Consider the following 20,296-nt stretch of genomic DNA (forward strand, 5'->3'; position numbering starts at 1 on the left):
AGGAGACAGCATATGACTAACAGATAGAAAGAATTACATATAGAAGGAGATGCATAGAGATAGAGTTGCATAGGTTGCAGTCCAGGTCGGATCTCTTCCAATCACGCAGAGGAAGCAACATATGGCTGACAGAAAGAAAGCAAGAAAATAAACTTCTACAGATCTACTTTATCGGAATTCCCCAGTCGCCCCGTCAGTACCAGAATTAAGGACATGAGTTCGTGCATCGAGGAAAAGTTAAACCACAGCTCTAGATACAGATTATTTAGTGTAGCTCGCAGATTCCCATGTATATCTCACTGCTCAATCTACCCGAGCGTCGTATTGTCAGGCCAAATGGGACTATCTAAATTAATGATTGTCAAGTCTTTTCTTAGTCCAACTATGCCTAGTCTAGTCCATATAATCTTTCGTGCCTACTAGCGCTTTGAACACAGAGCCTAGACAGTTCAGCATTGGTACCTTACACAAATGAAAATTGCCTGTTATCACTTGTTTGATATCACTTCCCAACACATCACCTGCAGACAGGCTATCATGAGATACTATTTTTGGATTTTTATATTTTTAAAAAAATAATAAAACATAAATAACACTATCTTTTTAATTTTTTTTTGTATTTTTGATTTCTCCCCCTTAAATTGAGCACAGGGAAGAAATAAAAATAAATGCGCAAAATTAAAAGAAATTTGTTTTTGAAGTGATTCATTTTAAGATAAACTCAGGAGCATCAAAAAGAAAACTCAAATTGTAAGTCACCGACTGAATTTGCATCCAGAAGGTCTGAGAACAGCACGCATAATCTCAGAACAGATCCGAAAATTCTTCACATCGTTAAGCACAAAACCTCATGTGTGATCCTTTCCTTTCTTCCTTTCCCGCAAAGGACACATACTCTCAAACAAAGTTCTGAGTGTTGTACAGTTGAGAGATATGCCCTATCAAGTGCCTGGAACAGCTACTATCAACAAACCGAAGTCTGATGATATGCCTCCATAACTGTTCCGACACTGAGCGGGATCAATTGGTCTTTGGAACCCATTCCATTTTGAAACTAGGTTGACCTTTGTCATCAACGCAAGGTACTCTCTCCCACAACATATCCTGTTTATCACAAACAGAAGATGAAGAAATATTAGATTCATTAGATGATTTGGGAGATTGAACCTTCGAAACCCATCTGTAGTTGGGTTTAACCCATTTCTTGCTCGATCGGATGGGCGGCTCAGTACTTGATTTTGAACTCGAAGCCGATCGTCGAGATGACTTTAATCTAACTGATCATGGTTTCACTGGAGCATCTCTTGGATTGGACTTCTTGGCCAGCATTCCCTTCTTGACTTTGGGATTTTGATTCTTGGCCTTCTGTGCGTTCCAATCACCATTGTTTGAACGTGGCCTCGAAGGGTTTCTTTTGGAGGATCTCCCTCTTTGCGCGTTCTGTCATCCTTGTACGTAGTAGGGAACATATGCGTGATTTGGACAATTTCTGGCAATTTGTCCATGTGTTCCACAATGGAAGCAAGTCTGTTTCTTCACTTGGAAGTTGTTTCTGTCTGTCCCTGTTAGCACGCCCTTGCCTTGTCTCTTATTGTTCCCACAAGTACACTTGCAGCAAGCACTCTGATTTGCTTGTTTTGGTGGCCTGTATTTACCAACAGCAGGTTGATTAGTAGCAACTGAGTTAGAAGCAACAGATTTTGAGTTCAAGGAGTCATTGTTTTGACAATCATCAGAATTTGCAGAACTAGAATTAGTTATATTCTCCTTGTCCTCATCCTCTACTACTTTACCTGCACAAGAAGTAGAAGCATTAGAATCGTTCAGCTCAACACTTTCTGGCACAACCACGACAGGTTTGACATACTCAAGATGTGCTTCTTTGTCCATTTCTTCTTTGGTCAAAGGGTTAAACGGATAAGTGTGATTAAAAGGAGGAGGAACGTTATCATACCCTAGACCCTTTTGCTGGTTATCTTTAAATTTCAAACTATGTTCTATCATGGACGCAACTACCTCACTTGACACATCAAATTTTTTGAAATTAAAATCTGCATTTTCAAACTTATTTTTCAATGTGTCAAGTTCAGCAGTCAACTCAGCAAGTTGTTTCTTGACATAATTATAATTTTCACATTTATTGCTATACTCTTCTTGGAGTTTCCTAAAGTCCTTGGTTTTGGTTTCTAATTTTTCTTTCAGAGGTTTCTGACCTTTCCTAAGGGTATAGTCTTCGTATTTGAGGTCCTCATTTTCTCTTTTTAATAAATCAATTTGATCTCGAAGAAATTTAATAATAGTTTCACAAGATTGAGAGCATGAAACTTCATTGACCTTGCTGTTTGAAGAACTCATTGTTTATCAAAAATGCCCTTGTACTTGAAACCTCGAAAGTCAACCTTAAAAGTCAAGTTTTAAAAAATCAAACTTGAAAAGTCAAACTTGAAAAGTCAAACTTGAAAAGTCAAACTTGAAAAGTCAAACTTGAAAAGTCAAACCGAAAAGCTAAAAGTGAAAATTTGAAGGTTAAACGAGAAAGTCAAAGTTTAAAGTCAAAGGTCAAACGGGAAAGTCAAAGTCAAAATTTTAAGATCAAAAGTCAAAAATTAAAAGTCAAAGTTTTGGGTTGAAACTGAAATTTGAAAATTTGAAAAATTAATTTTTGGGAAAAATTTGTCAAAAATCCAAAAATAGGTCGAAATAGCGAAGCTTCTTGAATTCAAAAGGGAAGGTGTTAAACATCTCGCATGCTAGATGAGTTGGAAAGGGCATTGGTTGAGGAGGCAAGAGAATCCGGTTCGAAACCTTGCACTCCCCAATTTCTTTTGAACAGCAGCTGTTGTTCAAGCTTGCTTGTGCTAGAGCCTCGCACCGAAGACGCTTGGACCGAACACGTGTTGGACACCTGCTGGGCTGAAGATCCGAGGGGACCGTAAACGAGGACTGGACCGTACACGTGCTACGACTTCGAACCATAAACTCGCGTGGAACGAACACCTGCTGGCCGAGAACAGTTCGAGGACCGCAAACGTCTGAACCGGCCGTAAACCCTTCTTTGGCAGTAAACCCTTCTTTGGCCGTAAACCACTCGCAGATTACGTGAAAAACAACGTTTTCACCCCTTTTTGCTCCAAAACTCGATCAAAAACTCGTTTTTATGAAAACACGAAGAACAAACCCCTAATATTTTGTCAAAAACTATCCAAAAAACATAAAATCCTTCAAGAAAAAGTGAAAAAACGCTCCAGATCTTGCCAAAATGATTGATACAATCCTAGCTCTGATACCAACTGTAAGTCCCAAATTTTGGTTGATGTATCAATCAGATCCACTTGATGGTGCGGAATCCTAATCAAGTGGATGATGCAAGATCAAATAGAGAAGAAGGAGGAGAAGAAGAAGATGAACTTGATGAATTTATAATGTTTATATGATTATAATGATGTTCCAACACAAGATTCACACACATATATACAAGTTCTCTCACTTCCTCTCTCTAGAACACCTTGATTTACACACACTTAGCACCTACACTTGTGTTCTCTCTTGCCTCACACTTCACCCTTATATATATATATATATATATATATATATATATATATATATATATATATATATATATATATATATATATATATATATATATATATATATATATATATATATATATATATATATATATATATATATATATATATATATACATATATATATATATATATATATATATATATATATATATATATATATATATGGACCGCAAACCCAAGGCCCAAACAAACAACCGCAAACGGGTTCACGGCCGTGAACACCACCTGAGCCGCAAACTCACACATGAACCGTAAACCCAAGGCTGTTTTTGGTCCTAGACTAAAAACTATTAAAGCCTAGAAAAGTAAAGTATAAACCATATTTTTAGACCCAACATTTTCTGATATGGTGATGGTTATCCTCATCCAATTAAAAGACAATTATCAAATTTTAAGATAATAAGTTGATTATTTTGTATTATTTGATTTGAATTGTCTTGCGATGCAAGTTGAATTAGTTCAAATTAGTAAGAGATAAAATTATATGATTACTTTATTAGTTTAAAATTTGATCCAAATGGCTTTGAAGAGTTACAAAACTTGCCATCAAGTTTTCGAATTCAAAAGGTCTTGAAGAGTTACAAAACTTGTCATCAAGTTTTGGAATCCAAAAGGTTTTGAAGAGTTTCAAAACTTACCCTCATGTTTTGGAATTTAAAAGGTCTCATTTATTAAACATAAAAAATTCTAAAATTCAAGAGTTTTTGAAGAGTTTCAAAACCTGCCCTAAAGTTTTGGAATTTGAAAAGGCTCATTTATGAAACATTAAATTCCAAACCCTATAATTTTAAAAGTTTAAAATTCAACCCTTATACTATTATAATATTAAAGGATTAATACTTATATATATGTATAAGATAAGTCAGTCTTACCGTTAGTAGGCCTCATTCACGAAGCTGGTCTATAAGAGGGGTATAAGGAAATTGCCTATAAAATGGCGATTGAAGGGGTGTCCACTCTCACCCACCGCTTCCTTGACTGGTGGAGGGTCGTTAGCCGAACGGGTAGGATAGGACATTAATTCTTGTTAAAAAGTATAATGATAATTATAAAAGTAACTAAATGTTTTATAAATTCTCAATCTTAGTTACTTTAGGAAAATGTGAAATTGGTGCTATTCCATGAAATTGCACTTTGCACCTTGCCAAGTCGTTAGTGGAGCGTGTGTGGTTAACCGGCACACTAACTTGGAGTAACAAGGATGACAAAGGGTAGCTTGATGTTTCTCATAGATCAATGGAGCGTGTATGGTTAACCGGCACATTGATTAGGTGATAAATGACATCGAGAGTACCAAGCAAATTTGCATGGTTATTCACACCTTGTTTGTGATCCTTGGTATCCCAGTCACAAACTTGAAGGGCATAATCGAGATTTAAACATGCCATTGAAAAGTTAAATGAATCTCAAAGAATCTAGGAATTTCAATTCATTTAAAACCTAATCTTCATTTTCGTTTTTCATGGTGGAAATTGATAAATCGTCATTTACCTACCTTCAAATATTTTGCAATTGGATTACGACATCCCTCTTCCGAATTATAGAATATTGTGTTGGGTCCTAGCCTTAATATTTCATTTGGGTGTTATATTAAGGATCCTTATCTAATCTAAACTTTGTATTTCTTTTCAGATGTCTACCCCAAACGTTGTTGGCTCCAACCCTTCCGACTCTTTCTCCCTCATGAACTTATGTGGGAGGGTGATTTTCGATGGGTCGAATTTCAATGACTGGATTCGAAACATACGGATGGTCATTCATTACGAGGATAAGGAATATGTCCTCGATAAATAGCTAAAGGAGGTTGATGAAGTGACTGCTACTCCTGAAGAAAATTTTTGAATATAGGGCTCATGAGAAGGACGTGACAAAGGTGTCGTGCGTCATGCTTGCCACTATGACAGCTGAACTCCAAAAGTCCTATGAGGACTACTATCCTTTCGAGATGCACCAAGATTTGATGGAAAGGTACCATCAAAGTGCTCGACAGGAAAGTTATGAAATCATTTCCTCCATGATAACAACAAAAATGAAGGATGGAGAGTCCATCACGGGCCACTTACAAAAAATGCAAAGGTTTGTGGACCGCTTGCTGAAGTTGAATGTCAACTTTGATGAAGAGTTACTTTCGACATTATCCTACACTCTTTACCTTCTTGTTATGGTCAGTTTCGTATGACTTATAATATGAACAAGGAGGAAGTGACTCTAAGCAAGCTTCAGGGACTTCTGAGAACTGATGAAAGTAGTTTGAAAGGCAAGTCTGTTGTACCCACTCCTACTACTTCTGCCCCAGTCCTGGCAATTGGACATGGGAAGGGAAAGAAAAGGAAAGTTCCTTCAAAGAATCACAAGGGAAAGTATCGTGATGGATCCTCTTCTAGTGGGTCCAAAGGTGGTTCTGCTGCTCCCTCATCCAATCCAAAGGAAGCAGAGTGCTTCCATTGTCATGAAAAAGGGCACTGGAAACGAAGTTGCCCCAAATACTTGCAGGACATCAAGGATGGGAAGATAAAGCCCACCTTCGCAGGTATTTACACTATTCTATCTAATAACTCATCACATGCTAATTCTTGGGTCCTTGATACAGGATGTGGTTTTCAAATTTGTTCTGATTTGCAGGGTCTAAAAAGAAGTAGAGATGTGGAGCACGGGAAGATGAACCTGATCATGGGGAATAGGAAAGCGTCGTCTGTCACCAAGATTGGAGTTTATTCTTTATTGCTTAATAATGGGTTAGAGTTAGATTTGAATAATTGTTGCTACTCTTCAGATATGGCGAGAAACATTATTTCTTTTCATGGTTTGTATAAAAAAGGTTTTAGATTTTCGTTTAATAATGAAATTGGTTCTATTAATGCTCACTACTAGAAAAACAGCCTTTTACGACGCGCAATGTGTGTCGTAAAACGCTCAGACGACGCGCAAATGCGTGTCAAGGAAGGCCCTGTCATAACGAGAGACGACGCGCAAAATTTACGACGCGCATTTACGACGCGCAATTACGACACGCATTTACGACGCGTGTTTACGACACGCATTGCGTATCAAGGAAGGCCCTGTCATAAAGGAAGATGACACGCATTTGCGTGTCGTAACCTTACGATGCGTATTTACGACTCGCATTGCGTATCATTAAAGCCCCTATCAAGAAAGGTCATGTCATAAATGAAGATGACACACATTTTTGCGTATCATAATTTTAAATGTTTAAAAAAATTATTATTTCTGGATTTACTAATTTTCAAATTAAATTTGTATTTAATGTCTCGTAATAGAAAATAAAATATCATATTCAAAAAATACAATCCATTACATAAAATTTAATGTTATGTCCAACTTAAACTAAACACGATCACTCTTTTCACTTACTGTAGTCCTTTTTTCATGTTTTCCATACATAGAGATCCTTCCTGAGTTTCAGTTTCATACAGATTTATTTAAAGCTGCAGCATGTATCGTGTACACACACATTTCTTTTTCAACAAAAAAGTACATATATATAAAAAAATATTCTTTGAATTTTTTATTTTAGACAAGCTGGACAGGATAGAATAGTAGAACAGGCTGTATTATTGTATTAAGTAAATGAGACAAAAATTGCATCTTTTTGTCCTACCAAAGAAGGCAGGAGACTAGTTGGTTTGAGAAAAAGATTCAGAAAGATGTATTGCTCTGTCGGAAGAGAGGGAAATATTTTCACAACTACAAATGGTCAAGATGAATTCTAATAGTTGAAATCACACGTGTTGGTAACTTACTTGGTCTCCAATGTGACCACAAAAGCTTGTAGCCAGACACAGCCAGAAAGTGCCACCATTGATACCTCCTCCAACCCACTTTTCTCAAAGGCATATGAATGTATAGTTATCACAAAAACAACAATCGCCTGAAAAAAGTAATAATCACCACTATAAATATTAGGGAAATATGGAGTAGCCATATATAGATATAGCAATGGATAAGAAACAAATATTGATGCCATGGTCGTGTCGACGAAATCAAATAAGCTTCTTAACTGTGAAGATGAGAAAAGCATTTCATAAAGTTTTTTTTTTTTTTTTAAGTTAATACCTGTAATAATTTTTCATATTATCCGCTCAGTTAACACTTGGGTATGATAATTCATGAATTTTCAATTTTTGTAAGTGCATCCATCCATCTCTTTTGCATATTCTTCAGCATCCTTGTGCTTCCAACTTCACAATCACCAACTGCAAAACCTCATCACAATATGCAGTCAGAAACAACAAAATCTCACCTCGTCCAATTTAACATCTACACACTTATCCACAGAAAAAAAAATGAAAACCCTAACTCTTAACATTTGCGAGGTGGGAGCTGAGGTTTCTTCAAGTCCTCTTCAGATAACATGCTGTCCTCATCAATAAAATCCATGTCATCAACAATCAGCAATCCATGTCATCATCCTTGTGCCTAATGTTTTGTTTGTTTAAGACAATTTCCTTTCTGTAAAAATTAAAAGGTTATCATTTTGTTAACAAGTCAAGAGAAGTGAACCTTTTCTCTTACTATTTTCTCATTTTAATTGAAGAGAGAGAATCAAGATTTTTTTTTGTTTTCTTTTTTTAAGTGGATGGAATAATGGATCAAAAACCATTAAAAAATAAAAATCTAACATGTAGTCCCATTTTTTCGATTTAAATTTAGTACTTTATAGTTTGAAAGTGATAGCCATAATTTCTATGACTGGTCTGGTAGATATTCCCAAGTAAATGAAAGTATATTGAACCTTTGCGTGAGGGTTTAATGTTGATTTGTCGGAGGTGAGAGATCCCATTGATGAGGTTGGTGATAATCCAGGTCCAGGAGCAGTTTCAGTTGCAGGGGCAGGAGAAGCATTTCCAGATTCTGAAGTGGATGATGCAGAAGCAGAAGCAGAAGTAGCAGGACGTGCACGAGGGACTCCAACTCCAGGTTGCGATACCTGACTACAGCTTGTTGTCTTATCCTCCTGGGCTAGCGGCGCAGCTTGTTTCCCGTTTGCCTTCAATCGATATGTATTGAATATTAGACATGACTAGAAACACAATATTATTTAGGAGGGGCATATGCAGTTGCAGTCGCGTTCAGCCCTTTATCACCACTTTCACTTTCTTTTTCTTTATTTGACCACTTTGTACCAGGGAAGGGAAGAAACATAACTATTAACTATTAACTATTACAAAAAGGTAAACTTAAACAAGATTTAGATTTATGGATTGCTGCAAAAGACTAACCCTCAGATTTTGAACCATGCCTACTTTCTTCATACAACTGCATTATTATTGGTTAGTCAATAACTAGTATATTACTTACAACAAAACAAGAGACAATAACATACACACAGACATCTAAACAATGAGTTAGGTGGTGAAAAACTAAATCTACCATGTGCTTCTCTGTATCCGCATCATGTTGTTGATTATCTTGAATCCTGAAACAACAAAAACTTAGTCACAAACACCGGTACATACATATAAATATAATAATGACACGATTTACAGCATTTTTTACCTCATCTCTACATCTAAAGAACCAAATGGATACAACTCATTTTCATTCACAACATCTCCAAAGGTTTCACTATTTTGTGAATCAAAAACGTCCTCACTTTCATCATAACCACTATCATCAACCCCCCCCCCCATGGAAAACTGATGAATCTTTAGTTTCTTCATCCATATCAAACTTATCATGGAAATGAGTGCCTCTTTCCTGATTAAAACAGCAAGTAAAAACCCATAAGAAAGAATTTACAAGATCAATTTACATACAAAGATAGCATCTACACTCTGATTATCCGACATTCAAAAAGGATTAAACGACACCAACACTAAAAGAAGACTCAAAGAAAACCACAGATAGATCGTACCTCAAGAACTGAAAAATAAAGTAGATCGAGGAGAAATGGTTGATCAATGAACATATTCGGCACAAAAATACCTAATTTAATGAGTTGATTGACTTTCAGATTATTCGAATTAACCTACCTAGGGAGAAAAAGAATATACCTGTGTAAGATAAACCCTAAATAGTAATCCTATAAATCGCGAGAGAGTTAACAGTGACAGAAATGGCGAGGGGGCGAGAGGTGGCGGAAATAGCAAGTCAATTTCTTGAGCACAACACCGATCGAGTAATCCTAATCATAGGTCATTTTCGTTTTCTTTTTCGTGAGGGTTAGCAAATCGGTTTCCTTGAGGATGGGGTGAGAGAGCTGCAAATGGTGATGGTGGATGAAGTGTTGGTCGATACGGTCAGTACATCGTCGTCGTGCGAGGCCTGAAGAGTCGGTGTGGGTTGGAGGTAGTTGAGGTGGGTATCAGGCGGGGTTTTAGGGTTTCTTATGATCGATGAAGATTTTAGGAACTTCAAGTATGAAATTATCGATCTTTTACACACAATGCTTTTAGGGTTTCTTTTGATTGAAGAGGATTTTACAACATACGAAGAAGAAGGAGGAGGAGAGTATCAAGGCGGGGTTTTTTATTTTTTGGATTTCATTCCCCCCTCGGCAATTAAAAAATTGGAGAACGCGCGTTCATAAACAAAAATATAAAGCGACAGTTTTAGACGACACGCTTTTTTATGATAGGTGCCCTCCGTGTTTTTAATTTTTTTGTTGGACACTAATTTTAGGGCACGCACAAATATGTGTCCTCTATCCTTCAAATTTCGCAAAACTGACATTATTTTTTATGGCACGTACAAATGCGCTTCCTCTATCAGCGAGTGTCATTGTTTGCGCGCCATTAAAGGGCTGTTTTCTAGTAGTGGCTTTTTATAATGGTACTCTTTATTTTGAAGCATTGCCTTGTAATGGTATATATGAAACTGTGATGGTTGTAGACAACTTAGGAAATAATGTATTGCATATTGATTCGTCCAATGGTTTGGACAAAGCATGATTGTGGCATTGTCGTCTTGGATATGTCAACAAGAAGCGCATAGCCCAACTCCAAAAGGATGGAGTGTTGGAGTCATTTGACTTAAAGTCGGATGACACGTGCGAATCTTGTTTGCTTGGAAAGATGATCAAGTCGCCTTTCACTGGTACTTGTGAAAGAGGTGAGGGTTTGTTGGATCTCATACACACCGATGTGTGTGGACCCTTCAAACGCGCCACAAGGGATGCTAACCGCTTTTATGTGACTTTTACCGATGATTATAGCAGATATGGGTATGTCTACTTGATCAAGCATAATTCAGAAACCTTTGAAAAGTTCAAAGAGTTTAAGCAAGAAGTGGAGAATCAGTTGGGCAGGAAGATAAAGATGCTCTGATCTGATCGAGGTGGTGAGTATCTTAGTATCGAGTTCCACGACTATCTTAAGGAATGTGGAATTGTTTCACAATTGACGCCGCCTAGGACACCGCATCTTAATGGTGTGGCTGAGAGGTGCAATCGAACCTTGTTGGATATGGTCTGTTCCATGATGAGTCGAGCTTCGTTACCTATCTCATTATGGGGGTATTCCTTAAAGATTGTCGCCCATATCCTTAATCTAGTCCCAACTAAGAAGGTTACCAAAACACCTCACCAAAAGTGGATAGGGAATGTTCTCTCGTTAGCGCATATCAAGGTTTGGGGTTGCGAGGCTTTAGTAAGACAAGAGACTCATGACAAGCTCGAACCTCGTAGTGAGCGTTGTATTTTCATCGGCTACCCACATAAATCCTTTGGATATATCTTCTATAGACTGAGTGACAATGTTGTCTTCGTTGCGAGGATAGGGGTTTTCCGTGAAAGAGAACTCATATGCCAAGAGGACAGTGGAGGCAAATTGACCTTGAAGAGCTTCAAGAGTTAAGTGATGAAGGAACCTCAAACACTAGCACTCAACCTGAGGAGGAAACTCCTGTTGAACCAGTTGACGAGTCCTTACCTCTGAGACGTTCCAGTAGAGTTAGAATGACACCTGAGTTTTATGGTTTCCATATTACTATAGATGGTGATACGTTTATCAGTGATAGTACACTGGTAAATTTAGACGAGCCTAATAACTACAAGGAAGCCATGGCGGGCCCCGATTCTGCAAAATGGAAAGAGGCTATGGACAGCGAGATTCAGTCCATGTATGACAATCAAGTTTGGAACTTGTTTGACAATGTACCTGCTCGTAAGACGGTTGGGTGCAAATGGATCTTCAAGAAGAAGACCGACATGGATGGGAAAGTACACACATATAAGGTGCGATTGGTTGCGAAGGGATTTACTCAAACTCCTGGAGTTGACTATGACAAGACCTTCTCACCAGTGGCCAAAATCAAGTCTATAAGGGTTATGCTAGCCATAGCTGCATTTCATGATTATGAAATATGACAAATGGATGTCAAAACCACTTTACTAAATGGGAAGTTGGCTAAAGATGTTTACATGAGTCAACCAGAAGGTTTTGTCGATGCGAAGTACCCTAATAGAGTGTGTAAGCTTGAGAAATCCATTTATGGATTGAAACAAGCATCTCGCAGATGGAATCTTTGTTTCGATGAGAAAGTCAAAGAATTTGGCTTTTCGAGAAGCGAGGATGAGTCTTTCGTATATGTCAAAGCTAGTGGGAGTATAGTTAGCTTTCTGGTGTTATATGTAGATGACATACTTCTCATAGGAAACGACATTCCAACCTTGCAGGAGGTTAAGTCCTGGCTTGGAAAGTGTTTCTCTATGAAGGACCTCGGGGAAGCTGCTTACATTCTAGGGATAAGGATATTGAGAAATAGGAGTAAAAGACTAATTGGACTTAGTCAAAGTACCTACTTAGACAAGGTGTTGAAACGTTTCAGCATGGAGAATTCCAAGAAATGAGAGTTGTCTATCCAGAGCAATACCAAACTGAGTAAGACTCAGAGCCCGAGTACCGATGCTGAAATAGCAGAAATGAGTCGAGTACCATATGCTTCCGCAGTTGGTGCGATCATGTATGCTATGACATGTACTCGCCCTGATGTGGTTTTTGCTTTGAGCATGGTTAGTCGATATCAAGGGAATCCTGGTAGAGCTCACTGGATAGCAGTAAAGAACATTCTTAAGTACTTGCGGAGGACTAAGGACTGGGTCTGTACCCTCTGTGGGAGTGATGACTTGAGAGTGACAGGGTATAGTGAAGCCAGCTTTCAGACCGACAGAGATAATTTCCGCTCTCAGTCGGGCTGGGTATTTACCCTAAATGGAGGAGCAGTAACTTGGAAAAGTTCCAAACAGGAGACTGTAGCTGATTCAACGTGCAAAGTAGAGTACATAGCAGCAAGTGAAGCGTCGAAGGAGGAGATATGGCTAAAGAACTTCATCGGAGACCTTGGAGTTGTACCAGCTGTAAAGGAGCCTATGGATATTTTCTGCGACAACGAGGGTGCAGTCGCCTTAACCAAGGAACCGAGAGATCATGGCAGATCCAGGCACATCGACAGAAAATATCACTTCATAAGACATCGAGTAGAAAAGGGACTCCTCGTAGTAAGGAGTGTATCGTCAGAGGATAAACCAGCAGATCCCCTTACGAAGGGACTGAGTAGGGTTACGCATTTTCAGCATGCTAAGAGCATTGGCCTAAGGGACGATATTAGTTTTAGTGATTAGATAGACAGTTAGAAACTTGTAATAAATAAATGTAATTGACATTTGATGAATAAATAAATGTAATTGACATTTGATGAATAAATAATAAAGTTTTATTTATAAGTAAAGTTTACAGTCTTTTATCAATTGTTTACTTTATGTTTCACTTTTGCATGTTTTGACTTCTAGAATAATGAGATTATTCAAACCATCCACCGTCGATCATACTATGGAAGTAGGTTATGAGGTTAGGCTATCATGAATTGGCTTGTAGATTGTCTAAGGTGTTTAGACATAGCAAAAGTTTGTTACAACATTCATGAGTGCTCTTGAAATAAGATTTGAGTATTGGATTAAACCCACGCTCACATGAATCACTTCATGGAATTTATCACGAGTGATTGTGAGGCGATAATATCGTATAGTCTTCAAACCAAGATATATGAGTTGTTGATTACGAATTGGTTGTGCATTGATAGTACAAAAAAGCATCAGTAACTTGATGTTATAAAACGTGTTGTTGTGTATAATTTAACAAGTAATTAGTACAAGCATATAAGTCGAAGTTTATCTGTTCCATTTATCCTAAGAGGAATAAAACCGATATCTTGGGCCCCTCGATGATTTTGTTTTGACTTATGTGTCGGGCCCGGTCAGGACTAAATTGATGTGTTCAATTAAGTTCTATGTCAAACAAATCAGAAATCGGGAAACAAACTGCTGGACAATAAGTATGACTATGTTCCATGTATTTGTCCACACGATATCTTTAAAAACAGTGGATTATATGATCCTTTATCTAAAGGACACGTCGGAGTTCGACGGTGGCTTTTAAGAGCTACGATTGCTAATCGGATTTTGAAGTTACATTGACAGTTATAGTTATTAGACTTATCCAAGTAGGATACTGTTGGATTAGGTGTCTAAGCCCATAACTATAATTGGTATGTACTTGACCCGATAGTAGCATGGTCCATTTGGGTTGCCTTCACCGGAGCAATTTGATAGGATGGATATTTGAGAAAGAGGTTATTTGTGATTTATTAATATATTATAAGTATAATATATTAATTGAGAAATCATATTATTTAATTGGTATTGATCAAGAATTAATTTGGAGTTAATTTAGTGATCAAAAGAGACTAATTAAATTAATGGGGATTGATTATGTAAACCAGTGATACATATAGTTTGGGCTAATGATCCATGATTGATTAGTGATGGACTAAGCTTATGTGAGAGTCCATGAAGTGTTAGTCCAAATGAGTTATTGGATCAAAAGCCAAAGTGAATGGATTAGGGTTATGAAGTGACCCTTGGAATTCTACACTATATATGTAACCCCTAAGCCCTTAAAATCGACACACAAGTATTCTAAGAAGAAGCTAGCCGATTTTGGTGCCTCCAAGCTCTCTCTCATTGTCCTTCATTGTTCTTGGTGTTTGTGACTTATTTGAGGCATCACATTTGAGGTGCTAAGCTCTTGTAAGGCCAAGTTCTACAAGCTACAACAAAGAGGTAATCATCTTACTTGTTTTTATGTATCAATTATCAAAGTTGTATGCTAGTTAGGCTTCATGCTTTGGAAAAAGAAAATTGCATGTATAACTAGAGAAAACTTAGATCCAAAGAATTAGGGTTGTATGTGCATCATATTGATGTTATAGTGCTCAAAACCCATCAAGAAGCTGGCCGAGATCTATGTGTGTGAGATAGTGGCACGACATGGAGTGCCGATCTAGATGGTGTCAGACCGAGATGCCCGTTTCACTTCCAGATTTTGGAAGCGGTTTCACGAAAAGATGGGTACTCGTCTTCACTTCAGCACCGCTTTCCACCCTCAGACGGATGGACAGAGTGAGAGGATGATATAGACTCTCGAAAACATGTTGCGCGCATGTGTCTTGGATTTCGGTGGCAGTTGGGATACATATCTTCCATTAGTAGAATTTTCGAATAACAACAGCTACCATGCTAGCATAGATCGACCTTCTTTCGAGATGCTCTACGGGAGAAAGTGTAGGACCTCAATCTGTTGGGGCGAGGTCGGTAAGAGAGTCATGGGGAGTACTGAAGTAGTACTCAAAACTACTGAGAAGATCCAGCAGGTCCGAAGCAGACTCCAGACTGCTCAGAGTCGGCAGAAGAGCTACGCCGACAAGCGGCATTCAGACTTGGAGTTCCAGGTGGGCGACATGGTCCTCCTGAAGGTGTCACCTTGGAAAGGTGTTATCCGGTTCAGGAAGCAGGGAAAGCTGGGCCCCAGGTACATTGGTCCTTTTAGGGTTATAGCGTGGGTGGGCAAGGTGGCGTATCGATTGGATCTTCCAACAGAGCTCAACCAGATCCACAACACTTTTCATGTTTCACAGTTGCGGAAGTGCTTAGTGGACGACTCAGTGGTTGTGCCTCTAGAGGACATTCAGGTTGACGACAGCCTGAACTACATTCAGAGGCCGGTGGCGATTCTGGATCACAAGACGGAAAACTTGAGGAACAAGGTTGTTCAGCTAGTGAAGGTGCAGTGGCAGCACCGCAAGGGTTCTGAGAGGACTTGGGAGCATGATGAGGAGATGAGGGAGCACTACCCGGAGTTGTTTCCAGACACAGCAGACTTCGAGGACGAAGTCTAATAAAGTGGGGGAGAATTGTAACGCCTGGTTCCTGGTACGCATTTAAGTATAATTTATTCATTTTAATAGAGCTACTTGACTTGTTGGGAGCCCCAGACTCGTCGAGTAGAAACGAGATTTGGACGTGGGATCTTAAGCCACCTACTCGACAAGTTGAGAGCCTAGACTCGGCGAGTAGGTCTGCCAGAATGAAACCCTAATTTCGTGGTTTTGCACCCTATTTAAGCATCTTAATCCTCACCTTGTGGCCTCATTTCCAGCCTCCAATTCCCAAACCCTAAACCACGAAACCCTAGACCCTTGTGTGAGTTTGTGAGCCATTCTTGAGTGATCTTTGTGCATTTGAAGCTTGTGAAGAAGAGAAGAAGCTTGGAGATTCAGAAGGAAGCTAGTAGATCCAGAAGCAACTTCTCATCCTCTTCATTTTCTGGTAATCAAGTCTCCACCTTTCTTAGTAGCTTGTTAGATCTCTTCTTTATCACTTTATGGGGTTTTTGGTTCAAGAAACTTGGTCCTTGGGAATTGGACGTCCCAAGTGTTCTACCTTCCAGATATGGGGTCTAAAAGGGGTTTCATGGCATAAAGGTGCAAACTTTATGACCATGGGAGCCCCATGCAAGCTTTAAGGTGTTATTATGGCCTTTTAAGCCCCAAAAGGCCATGCATGGAAGGAAAGTTAGGAGCTTTACGTATTCAAGTGGTGTCTAAGGCCTAGATCTATGTTAGGATGGGTTAGTTTGGAGTATTATGGCTTTTGGACCAAGATCTATGTTCTAGAGAGCTAGGGTTTGAGTTTAACTCTTTAAGAAGGACTAATAGCGGGTACAGTTGGAAACTTTACCCTTAAAACGGTATTTCCAGTATGTAGATGAAGTAGGGAGTAGGGATCTGAAGAGTAGGGGCTTAATCCCTTAAGATGGCCCAAACAGATTGAAGAACTCGTCGAGTCCATAGAGGAACTCGACGAGTTGAATCGTGTTGTCCCGATTCTGTACCAGATAGAACTCGATGAGTCAGGGGTATGACTCGGCGAGTTGGATCGTGATTTCAGGATTTATGAGTTATAGAACTCGGCGAGTTGGTTGGTTAACTCGGCGAGTTGAGTCAGTCAGAATGTTGACTTTGACCAGAATGTTGACTTTGACCAGGGGTAAAATGGTCATTTTACCCTTAGAAGGATTATCAGTTTTTGACTAAGTAATTATTGTGATAATGATAGTCGGGGAGTCATTGGACCAGCTATTAGAGATTCCTCACACAAGATTTCAGCAGCCAGCTTGAGAGGTGAGTTTCCTTCAGTAGGAATGGATCCACGGCACCAAGGTCGGCTCGTATATGTGATATGTTAATAGTTGAGTGTGGGCGGGGCCCGGATCTCGTAGTATTATTTGAGTATAAATATGTAACTACTTGATAGTAATAGATATACTTGTTGTCTGTGTGATACTTATATGCACGTTAGACAGCGGAGTGTGAGGGGGGGTCGTATCTCCTAGACAGCGGAGTGTGGGCGGGGCCCGAATCTCCATGAGAGTGAGCGGGGTCCGTATCTCCTAGTTGCATGTTATGTGTATGGTATGTGGTAGTTTGGGGAGACTCACTAAGCTTCGTGCTTACAGTTTTCAGTTTTGGTTTCAGGTACTTACGGTAGCAAGGGGAAAAGCTCGGGATGATTGCACTGCACACACCATTTGTTTAGCCTGAGATGTTTATACTCTGATATATTTTGACAAATGTTATGATATTTTGAGATACATGACTTATGGTTTTTATATGATGTTTGATATTATGGTTTTCTTAATGATTTAAAATGAAATTTTTGGACTGTATTTTTGGGATGTTTCAATTACAGAGATGAATGTGTAAATGCCAGTACAAGTATCGTAGATGAGCTAATTTTGTCTTGTGTGTGTAATACAAGTGTTAATTATAGTCTAATGCTAATAACAAGAAGTCCGATAATTCTGGGATCCTCCGAGAATCAGCATATGAAAGTTGTTTGACTTGGTATTCCGGGTATTTTGCCTGGTTGAAACGATTCTCCGTTGAGAATAAGTCCTTAGTTGACTAATTTTGCACATGTGAGAAAAAGAAAGTAGAATATAGCTGTTGTAAGTGTTAGTAAATATTAACGATAATAATCAAGATCCTAAGATGTGTTTAAGGATCCTGATCATGTAGCAATATTAAGGATCCTGAATATGATTTAAGGATCATGTCCCTAACAAAAGCAATATCTGAAATCAAGTCTTTCATATCTTGATGTATTTGTTACACTTTGATAAAATATAAGAATTGTCAGGTTGTAGATATGGATCGGTACTATGACATTTTGATAAGCTCTAACAAATCTTTTACTTGCCAAACAGTTTAACCAAAACAAGATCTTTACTAAAACCTAATATTGTCAATCAAATTCAAACATACTCTTAAATTCATTTACAAGAATTGCTTTAAGTTTTGCAAGTTTTCCAATAATGGTCAACCCTTCCGTAAGATTGAAGGTTTTTTAAACACCCAATACATATTTACAATGAAAACATACTCCATATTGGATTCACATTCATCATTTGTTATTTATTTTGGTCCTAAAACAATTACGGATTTTAGAAGTATAATAACATTGCAAGATAATTTCCTAATCTAAATGGTTAACTCAATTTACATAGATAATCATGATTTTAATTAAAACAAACATGCATTACCGAACCGAAAGACAATCCCAACATTAATCCAAGAACGTAAACATAAAATAAACAAGAAGAAATTTACACATATAGCCAAAATTTTAAGGTTTTATTGATCATGATTAGCTAAACCCAAGTGCAAGATAAAATAAGGATTAAAACAAGAATTTAAGACTTACAAAACATAAACTAATTCCTCCAAGTGCTTCTACCAAAAACATTTTTTAAGAAGATTTGCCTTCCTTTTTCATAGGTTTGAAAACCTCAAAATAACACCTCGTTTCCTTTTTGGACGTGTGAGAAACTTCCCTACGGAGGTGGTAGGAAGCTAAGGTGATGAGAAAGATCGAGGGAATAAAGGTTGTGATGGTTTCGACATATCCAAGAAGATGACCAACATATACAATGAGGGTGGAAACTTTTATGCTTAATGGTGTGACGAGGAAAAGGCCAACTTCAGAGGCAATGAGAACTGAGAAGATAATGTGGGGTTATACTTGAAAGAGTTAATTATTTCTAAGTACGTAAGACTAATTAACAATGGTTAGACACTTACCATTGGAGTAGTAAAGTAGCATAAATGAATGGTTGCTTAGAACTAGGGTGTGGATTAGCACATGTCACAATCTTCTTTTTATGTATGAATTTTTGAGTAAATATGTGTTTGCATATGTCGTTGCTTTTTGCTCTATTATTGTATATGGTTGTTACTTTTGCCTTATTGCTCTACTGTATATATGTACGTTTGTTACCTTCTATATTTATTTATTACTTATCTATGCATATGTATTTGCTTGTTACTTTTTTTCTTTATTTCTTGTTTGGCGCAATTTTTTCTTGTTGGAGGTCTTGAATGGAATTGGAAGGAAGGCAATCTAACTTTCCCTTGTTCTATTTGTGGTATGGATATGGGTATTGTCGTATTTTTTTAAGGATAAAAGGAGTATTTCGAAACGAAAAATATATAGGGGTATTTATCTACTTATGTTAAGGGTATTTCGGAGAAAGTAAAATATAGGTTGTAGGCTTTTAGCCTCTTTCCCCGGACAACGTTTTAACGAGCACGGTTGATTTTTGCCCTCTTTGCCGCTCGCTCCGTTGTAGTAGTACAGTTTCAATGGCGTCACCAACAGGAAGTCAAGCGCCCAATTTACGCCGTCGTTTTCAACTTCATCGAATCTTGTTATTACAATGTCTTTGCCACTGTCGGCGGTAATAGCGTAAGAGTTTCATGTGTCTTTTCTTTGTTATCGTTAGCTTAATAAAAACTTTCCAATTAGATTGCGGTTTTCGGTTTTTTCCTTTAGAAATCGACACTGAAGCTTGGAGGATGAAAATGTGATTGATTCACGATTATTTGGTAAAGTATGCTTTCGATTAGGTCGAGATTGCAGAACGAGCAGACTAAACAGACACATAGTTAAAAGAAGTTCAAACACACCAAACAACAGAAACATAACCACAGTTCACACACAGTTTAAGAAAACCGCCACCACCGCCGCCATTCTGCCACCAGTAACCTTCCTTCCTGCAGATCTGTAACGAAGAAAAACTCATATCATGTCTAACAAAGCAATGTTTGGAAGGAAAATCTTTTAAAATTAAAATTAAATTATGTTTTTGTAATTTAAACATTACCATGGTGTAACAACTAACAAGTATTTGCCTTTTTGCTCTTCATTGCCGGTGGCTATCTGTCAATCAGTCAATGTACCAATGAAAAGGTCAGGAACTGAAATATAGACTCTTTAAAACACTTTCTAGTAGTACATGATCATAAATAAAAGCGCTAAATGCAGAAAATAGCATTTTACTTTCATTTATTTG

At 38.0% G+C, this 20,296-nt stretch overlaps 1 long non-coding RNA gene across 1 annotated transcript; it reads left to right on the forward strand.

Moving 5' to 3' along the window:
• The first annotated feature begins 19,484 nt into the window (after positions 1-19,484).
• On the forward strand, positions 19,485-20,225 carry LOC145125947 (uncharacterized). The gene is made up of 2 exons (XR_013716227.1): positions 19,485-19,689; positions 19,777-20,225. It is a non-coding gene; the product is annotated as an uncharacterized LOC145125947 (long non-coding RNA).
• The last annotated feature ends 71 nt before the right edge of the window (positions 20,226-20,296 follow it).

The sequence above is a fragment of the Lactuca virosa genome, chromosome 7 (genome assembly GCF_052849685.1).
Source record: "Lactuca virosa cultivar CGN04683 chromosome 7, Lactuca_virosa_CGN04683_v6, whole genome shotgun sequence".
Classification (NCBI taxonomy): Eukaryota; Viridiplantae; Streptophyta; class Magnoliopsida; order Asterales; family Asteraceae; genus Lactuca; species Lactuca virosa.